Below are 9,700 nucleotides of genomic sequence, written 5' to 3'. Positions count from 1 at the left end.
CGAGCTCTGCCGCACCAGTCGCGATGTCCATCTAGGCCGCGTTCCCACAGACGGCGCCAATGTACGGTTTGTCGGTTACCGGACAGTTCGGGTGGTGATATGAGATGGTGAGGAGCACCTTGGTCAACGTGACTGTGTGGGAGGTGATCAACCGGGAATCCGAGGTCTCGACGTGGAGGAAAAGGGGGGTGTTACCTGCAAAGACACTCCGACGCTCTAGTCAGTAAGGTGTGCAGGTGTGAAGTGGATAGGTGGTATGTGACGTACCTTGGGGGAAGGGCAGATCCTTCCCCATTTATACCGTGTCAGAGGTGGGCTCTGCAAGGACAGGCCCACCTTCTTCGAGACCTCCCTTGCACAGCTGTTACGAAGCTGTCAGGGACGCGTGTCTGGGTCGGCAACCGGGCGCCTTGCTCCCAACCGTTCGGGTCGGGTGGTGCCCGGGTCGGGCCGGCCCACACTCAGTTTGGTTCAGGCCGTAACAAGTACTTTCGACAAAAAAGGCAGATATATCACAAGTTCACACTATAATCTAGAAGAAATAGATTAAACAACAATGAACACAAAAGTAATATAAAGAAAATGAACAGGTCTAAGCTAATGATATTAATATTTAAAACACTTTAATTTTTTCTTTTTCTTTTTTTCAAATCAAGATTGCCATGATATCGTCGTTTCTTACTCTAAATTCTAAAATACATTGACCCCCTCCTATTGAAAACCAATAAGTGTAGTAGTTTACAAATTTCTCATCAGTTGAAATTCAAAAGAAAAACCTAAGGTGATTTTTGTCCAGTAATGTACAGAGTTGCTTCAGGTTTTGATGAAAACTAAAATGCTATAATTCTGTTTGCATTAATAAATCAACTTTTTTTGCCCAATTTTTTCTCTTTTATATATTTTTATCTGCTATTTTGTTAGCTAAATTTTAACTGAAGTTTCCTAATAAAATCAAATAAATAACAAGAAATAATGATCTTATATATAGGGGGAAAATATGTTATTTACCTATATATTATCTTTTTTTTTTTTAACCAAAGATAGAAAACTCGAACCTGCAACCTCTTAATTGAGTATGGGAAAACTATGCTATTTGAGCTATTACTCATTGGCATTACCTATCTATTATCTATTATACAGAAAATTATCCAAGATAATAAAAATAAACATATATTTCTAATGTAATATTTTAAAATAGGTTATATAAGTGTGATCTTTTGGAATTTGTGTTGAATAAAATATGACATCACTTTAAACAACCAATGTATATATATATGACATCACTTTGAGCATTTTGCTAAATGCTATGACTGAAGTGTCGCATTCTATAACAAAGAATGCAGTGTTTCATATATAAAAAAAATGCAAAGAACGCTATACTTTGTATGTACTACTATGTAGTGTTTCATTTACAAAAGATATTAATTAAATAATAACAAAGCTTGTATTGAAGAGGTATGTATAATTCATTTTTTCTTTTTCTTTGCAACATCCATTATTTTAAATTTTTTAAAAAAGCTTACATATAAAAAAATTAAGAAAATATTATAATACATATTTTAATTTTTTTGAATAATTTTCTCTGTTTTATAATATAATATTACAATAGATCAATTAAAATTAATACACTATTAGAAAAATTTTGTTGGTATTGGACTTACTTGAATGAACTGGATGAAAAAAATACTTGGAGGATGTGTAGCAATCCTGAATTTATATATATTGTTTGGATCTAAACCTAGTTATTTTGTCCATTCCCTCTACTTTAAATGGTTTTTGGAATCCCCCATCCATTGATACTTTTAAGATTAATTGTGATGCTTGTTATTTTGGTTCGGGTGATAGCGTTAGTTTTTGCTTGTGTTATTAGAGATTATAATGGGAGTTGGCAAAAGGGGTGTTTGGAAATGATTGAGAGTAATAGTATTCTTCAAGGAGAATTGTTTGCTATTTGGAGAGGATGTCTCTTAGCTTGGGATGTGGGTCAACGAGATGTTATTTGTGAGACGAATTGTGTGGAAGCATTTAATCTTGATACTCAAGATGGTTTTGGGTTTATTGATCCATTGGTGCTCAAAATAAGAGATATCATGCGTTGGAATTGGCGTGTTGACTTTCGTTTGATTATGAGAGATGCAAACACAGTGGCAGATACTATGGCAAAGATGGCGATGAAGTTACAACTTTCGCATGTAGAGCTTCTTTTACATTGGGAGGAGTTTAAGAGTAGTCTTAAACGGGACTGTCCCTCTATTTAAGCAGTTCCTTGTTTTGTTTATTTTGTTTTCTTTGTTTAATTTATTTCAGTCGCCAAAAAACCTAGTTATTACACACAAGCATATATTCCATGATGAATACTTGAAAACTACATAAAAATGAGCTAATAACTACTAGATATGTATATATATAATGTATCCTTTTTTGTGTGTGTGTAAATGTAACACAATAGTATTAAACTAGGGGTAACACTATACTATGTGCAGAATTTAAACTAGAAAACATGTTTAAAAGATCTAGGGATGCATGCATGCATATGCCAGAATAATAAATTAAAACATAAAAAGAAGAGTCTAAACAATGAAAGCATTTTTTTTCCTTTGGAAGTAAAGTTTTACCTGATGAAGGTTGATGGATAATGGATTCCAGACAAATCAGCAGCCTTTCTTAATGCAGATCTCCAATTCTGCACCTTTGCCATGTTTTCTCTATACTTCTCAGTGTGGACATCAAAAGCCTCTTCAAAAGTTTGTTTCTGGTGCCTTACATGAGAAGGATCAACATTGTAAAAAACAGGTACCAGAGTCCTTTGATATTGTTCCTTGCATTCAAAAATTTTCACAAGCTCCTCCATACACCATCTCGAAGAAGCATAATCTTTCGAGAAGATGACCAATGAAATGGAAGATTCCTCAATTGCTTGAAGAAGTGCGGATGAGATCTCGTCTCCAGCACCAAGATTTTCCTCGTCAACAAAGAAACTAATGATTCCGTCATCGCGCAATCTTTTTATCAAATGGCAAAGAAAAGAAGTGCGAATTTCTCCTCTAAAGCTTATGAAGAGATCATGTTTGATTAAAGGAACATTGAAAGAAGAAGATGCCATTGAAAGTTGGACAGAAACCCTAGTGGTTGATGATGCTTGTAGTGTTGTTGTATGCGTGTGATTCCTTAGCTTGTTAAGGGTTAAATAAAGAAGCAAGTGAAGTCAAGTCAACGAAGATATATATAGGTAGCTAGGTTCTTCAATTCCTTGTTGTTTCTTCGTTGATTCCTCTTCATTATTGGAGATTTGGAGCTCTCTATTATGATAGCTTTTAATGAAATCTAAAACACAATATCGTGTGGTTTGTGGTGTTGGTGAGAAGAATGCTAACAACATTTGGCAGAGAAGGGGTACTACAAGCAAAAGGGTGTGGTGAGAAAGGTGATTGACAAATATGTTGGAGAAATTGAGATACTTGAAAGCAAGCATGTGCTGAGAGTCGATCAGGAAGAGCTTGAAACTGTGATTTCACAAGTTGGGGGCCGTGTAAAAATTGTCAATGGTGCATATCGTGGATCAACTGCGAAACTTTTGGGAGTGGATACGGATCATTTTTGTGCAAAGGTGCAGATAAAGAGAGGTGCCTATGATGGCAGGGTACTCAAAGCTGTGGAATATGAAGACATTTGTAAAATAGCACACAATGAGTTTGATGAGAATAATAACCAAGTGATTCTGTGTTAAGTTGGTTGAATAACATTGTTTGTTCTTATGTATCTGTCTGTAGTTTATCAGTTTTATCTATATGTGAGATCAGTCATGTCGATAATCTTCTCTGTTATAAGATTGAATGCATGCTTGATTGGCAATGGAGAAACTTTTTACTTTTCGGTAGTAAGAAAATTGCGGGGAGATGGTGACTGTAAGCTTCAAACTACAATGTTATACGTGCAATTAAATGATTAATGAACTTCTTGATTTAGAACGTAATGGTTCAATGTTCACAAGGTTGAGATGTTGTTCTTCTGCTTACATGTTTTGAGCCATCTCCTCAAGCACAAACAATATTGCACTGTTTGTTGCGTCATCTTCTTCAGGTATTATAGTTATTCATCCTTATACTTTTTGTGGCAAGGTTGGAGAAGGGACCTTCTCAGTTTCTTAGTTGATTACACCAACAAAAACGGAGACATGGATATCATTTGAACTTGTATCTGTGTGTTGTTGTCACATATCTTTTAAGGTTGCTATACCTTGATATACATTGAGATGGCGTATCCACTTTTGCAAATTCTTTTTTGTTCTAATCAAATCTCTGTTCCCCAAAAAAAGTGGATTTGTTATAGATAAATCTTTTGTTTTTTGGTTTTACTTTTGTATAGGAAAATGTTTATCCCCAATTTGTATTTTCCTTCTCCTCATCTTAATGAAATTATTTTTATCTATCAGATCCCCAGTTGGTTTTACTTTTATTTATTTATGTTTCTGCTAGATGGACAAAATTAAAGAAGCTTTAAGGCTGGCAGATTTATCAGCTGAGAAGCCTCATTTTTCACATTGTCTAGAGTGACTTCTTTTTACGGTATTTGAAGCAGATATATCCAGATACTTCTCAGAAAAGTTAATAATGGTATCTGTCTAATTTGTGAATTTCAACCTGTGGTTGTGCTTATGACTATATGGATCAAACAATGTATGTACTCTCGTGAACCATATTGTTACTTCAAACGAACTTTATGCCAAATTTTATGAGGGGAATCTCTTGTTTTTGCTGCTTCATTGAACCGAGTCTTTGCATATAACAAGCTCTGTTAAGCTGCACTTAAGGGTGGCATGAGCTCATTACAAGTGAAATGAGGTTCTCTCCCCTTATTTAAAATGACAAAATGGGTGACATTTGGGCAAAATGTTGGGGAAAATTCTTAAAGCATAATTTTATACACTTCCTAGATCAAGATTTTAGTTTTCTTTCCAAACCAAACACAAAATTAGATGCAGAAGTGTACATCATCAATGGGATCTCTTCATGGTTCTATATTCACAATATGAAACTGAATATTTATCTGATGTTGAAACAACTTGGTATTTGTTTGTAGTTTCTTTGTCATTTTCCTTTGAAATTTCATGGTGCTTAAACTTGATTCTTTAGTGTTAGGATCACATTGGTATATGATTTCCTTTGATTTCCTCACAAAGATAAAATTTAATGTCTCACTTCCAATTGTCTCCTTTGTTCGATTCAGAATCGTCTCCATAGCAACTCACCTACATGTGCAGTTCCACTTGAAAAATATTAGAAAATAAATTAAAGAGACTTGTTCCTTTGCAAATTGCATCAATGATGAAAACTATTTAGATAATAATCACTCATTCTATTCCATAAATAAGCTATTTTAACTTTTCTGATATATTTATTTATAACTCAATATATCAAGATATAAATTGTGTCTGAATACATTAATTTATAAAAGTAATAGAAGTATTAATAGACTCCTTATGAAAATACCAAAGGAAGAGAGTAATTAATGAACAACTAACCTCAAGATTGTTTGAAATTGGGGAAGCATGCATATGGCTGTGAAGCCATTTTCTTGTTCCCAAGTGCTGCAATCTAATAATTGTTCCACTTTTAATGGTATCACCTTATTTGGCAGAACTCCCTTTTTCAGGCCTAACAATCTGCAGCAAAATGTTAATGCCATGTAATTTTTGAGAACTACATCAACTACTATTCCATCATGTTATTTAGCAATGAAGAATCTTAGCTTAGAAAAAAATGTCATTATGACCATTAAGTTTCAATGCATATGTCTACCAACAAAAGAGGTTATTAGGTGTTCAATAGAAAACAAGAAATTACCATAAAGTACCATTCAGAATTTTTCACCTGTATACATCATACAAATACAAAGACAATATATTCTAAGACAATTATTTATCTGATATTTTGGCCATTAAAAAATAAGAATAGTAAAACACAATTTTTTTATTTTGTCTTTGTTTCATGCTTTTGTATTTTCTTACATGAACAAACTCTCTGTACAGAGTCTTAAAGAACTGGATTAGCCACTATCAGAAAAAAGTTAAATTAGATAGCATAATTAAATTTTAATAAATAAAAACAAAAAGGAAAGAAACTATACTTATCCAGTAGCTGTTGGAATCATCAACAGTGGAGATACCAGTAACCGATTGTTGTTCACTGCTAGAACCATATGGAACATCTTGAGAATGCAAACGGCATTTTGTCTTCTCATACATCAGCTTCAGAACACTTCCATATGTAACCAGCACCTATATACAATATATGCTAACATCAAATTAATCTTTTACATTAGATTTTACTTCTCAAGGACCCTTAAGTGAATGTGATACACAACTCTAACCATTTAATCGTTGGCTATATATTAAAGTGAAATTGTTACCAACAGATTCATTAGTTTAAATTGACAATGCTATGTGTATGCTAAATAGAGCATAGCAGCTAAGAATATTGAGTGATGTGACACAATAATTTTGTAGTTGCAGTCACCACAACTCTAATTTACATAACAAGACTGCAATTTGTAACTGCTAATTCAGAACTTCCAAGGAACAAATCCGCAATAAGTTACAAAAAATAACAAAGGTGGCATTGAATCCAATCCATTTCAAGTTACAATAAATGGCAGGGTAATCAGATACAAACCATTGCACATTATGCAGGGTATGAGAAAAAGTCGCATCCAAAAGTGTATAATATTGGAATTCTAACTTAATTCTATGGCTGAAATCTATCAAAACAATATAACAGCAATATAAAACCCTAATCACAATTATAACGCAAAAGTCTCTACACTGGCTGAAGATAAGGATCAATCATAGCATCACGTATATTATCAGAAGTAACATGTTTTCAGTATCAATAAACTACCTTATAATTAATAAGAAGTAAGACTACGCATTTATAAAGTTAATATATATAAACACCTTATGGAGGATATATAGCAATTATATATAAAGAAAGAAAGAGAAAAATAATGGATTGAATTGAAACCTCTTGTGATTGACAATAACATATTGACAAGTTGACAACTATAAGGGTTATGGTCACATTACAACCAAAAACAATATAGACATTATCATCAGGGACAAAAATTAGCATCTATAGATAACCTCCTTGCTTCTGTGCCTCTGAGATCACATGTAAAGCAAGAGTTGTTTTTCCAGAAGCCTTTGGACCATATTTCCACAACACGTCCCTACAACAGTTATATATAACAATCAGCTTACAACTATCACCCAATGAAACAATGAACCATGAACTAAGAGACACATTTCTTCTTTATTTATCTCTTATCATATCAGATGAAATTGTGGAAGCATAATTGTAGGGGTGGTAACGGGGCGGGTGGGGGCGGGTTTTTGCTCTACCCGACCCCGCCCCGCCATACAAAAACCCATATTGAATCCGTTCCGCTTCTACTCGCGAGTAGTAAAATGTTAAACCCTAACCCGCTTCTGCGGGTACCCGTCCCGTCCCTACCTGCCCCTATAATTATTAAATCCAACAAATAATTAAATTTTAAAAATGAGTAGGAGCGGGTTTAACCTAAACCCGACCCCGTCCCGTCCCGCCCCGCCTAAGAACCTGCCCCGTTAAAACCCGTCCCGGTGCGGGGACGGGTAATTACCCGCCCCGAACGAGTATGGGCGGGGTGGGCACCCGCGAATTCGAGTAGTGTTGCCACCCCTACATAATTGTCATGCAGTTGCCAAATTAACATAGCAAATTAAACGTGCAAGGAAAATCAGAAGTCGGAGCAAAATAGAAAATCTTTTCACCAACGACCAACTAGATTAATTTATAAAAAGGGTTCAATTTTTGCAAACGCAGAATAAATTAGCAAAAAACTTCGTTATACAAGAATTTAAAGATATCTTTGGAAGTCCACAAATTCCCAGTGCTATATCAAGAGCAAAAGGGGAAGAGGAGAGAAGAAGATGAAGAACATTGAAACCTTTAGAGGCGTGAACGAGAAGGTTTCTGAACCCAAATGTAGAATAATTTTGGTTTTTTATTTTTTTAATATGTTTAACCTATATGAAGAACAATTTTGATTTTTTGTTTTTTTAATATGTTTTTGTTTTGTTATTTTAATTATTTGAAACTATAAAATTAGGGTTAATTGAATTCTAAAATTTGATTAATTTAAAAGGATATTTTTGTCTAATCAAATAAAAGAAGAATATTTAGGAGTTTTTTTTTACTAAAGATAGGAGACTCGAACCCGCAACCTCCAACCTCTTAATTGAGTATAGGGAGACTATGTCATTTGAACTATTATTCATTAGATAGGATTTTTTATAAAATTAAATAAAAATATATTTTTATTTTAATTTAATTAGAGGGATGTATTAGTAAAAGTGGTGATATAATATATATTTAAAAAAAATTTAAATGTTGATGTAAAAAAAAATGCCACATGGCTTATTACTATTTGTTTTTATTTTAAATATATTGTATGAATTTATCATCATACCGTAGTAAACACCTATAATGTTTATCTCAAAATAAAAAATACCGTGTTTTGGATTTAAAACATTTTCAAAAGTTAAAAGAGAAAACAATGAAAACATAAAAATAGAGTTTGTTTATTTTGTTCTATTTTTTTTAAATGTTTTCCTTTAAAATATCTAATAAATCATATTTTCATGTCTAAAAACACTTAAATCAGTCTCATATTTTTTTTCGTTTTTAATTTTTTAATTAAAAAAATAAAAATATTTCTAATTTAAAATACCGTATTTGATCCTTCACCTTTTTTCTCTATATCTCACCCACCAAAATTATACCATTTCTCGTGTTCTATCGTGAAAAACAAGCCAGTGCCTCCAACTCTTTTTCTACTTTCTTCCAGTGGTTTTTGGTTTCTGGTAACTTTTTTTATTGGCTTTTTCATTCTCTCATTGTCGTTCAAAGGTAAAAGATCTGTTTTAAATTTTTTATTGTTTGGTTGAAAATTTCTGCTATGCCGTCAAATTGAGTTCTAAAATCAGTGTTTTCATTTTTTTTCTTCTGCTAGAGTTATCAATCCGTCTTTTAGTCTCTCTTTCCTTCTCTTGTATTGATATTTTTCATTTTTTCTCTTTCATTCAAAGGTAAAAGAGCTTTTCAATTTATGTTTTAATTTAAATTTTTTAAATTTTAAATTTTTATTTTAAAGAATAAAGTGAAATTTTTTTTAAATTTCAAACTCTTCCCATTCTCTATTTTTAATTTTTTTGGTATTTTTTTAAAATTTTATACTAATTTATTTTTTAATTTGATAGAAATATGATAATTTTTCTATTAGTATATGATAGTACATTTTTTTAAGTTTTTTTTAATTCAAAATTCCTAAAAATTTTCTACTAGTACATTTTTTTTTATAATTTTGTCATAGGAAGAAACTTTTTTTTATGTTTCTTCGACAATATTAACAACAACCATAAAAATTCATTTGTATTTTTATTCAATAAAAAAGATTCATTGGTATTTTTATTCAATATAATTCTCTCTTTCTTAACAGTACTCTTATTTTTAAAATTAAATTTAATTCGTACTCTTGTCTTGTCTTGTTTTATTTATTTTGTACTTGTACGGTATCTTTTAATATTAATATAATATATTTTTTATTTAAAAATATTAATTTTAAATATTTTTATTTTAAAATATTTTTTCACATTATTTTTTCA

General features: G+C 32.2%; 1 pseudogene; it reads right to left on the bottom strand.

The window, feature by feature from the left end:
* Positions 1-5,194: 5,194 nt before the first annotated feature.
* LOC107475850 (stromal cell-derived factor 2-like protein) overlaps positions 5,195-9,700 on the bottom strand; it is a 10,850-nt pseudogene continuing 6,344 nt past the window's right edge.

This window comes from Arachis duranensis, chromosome 2 (genome assembly GCF_000817695.3).
Source record: "Arachis duranensis cultivar V14167 chromosome 2, aradu.V14167.gnm2.J7QH, whole genome shotgun sequence".
NCBI classification, from domain to species: Eukaryota; Viridiplantae; Streptophyta; class Magnoliopsida; order Fabales; family Fabaceae; genus Arachis; species Arachis duranensis.
The sequence above is the reverse complement of the archived record's forward strand: the minus strand, read 5'-3'. Positions and strand labels throughout refer to the sequence as shown.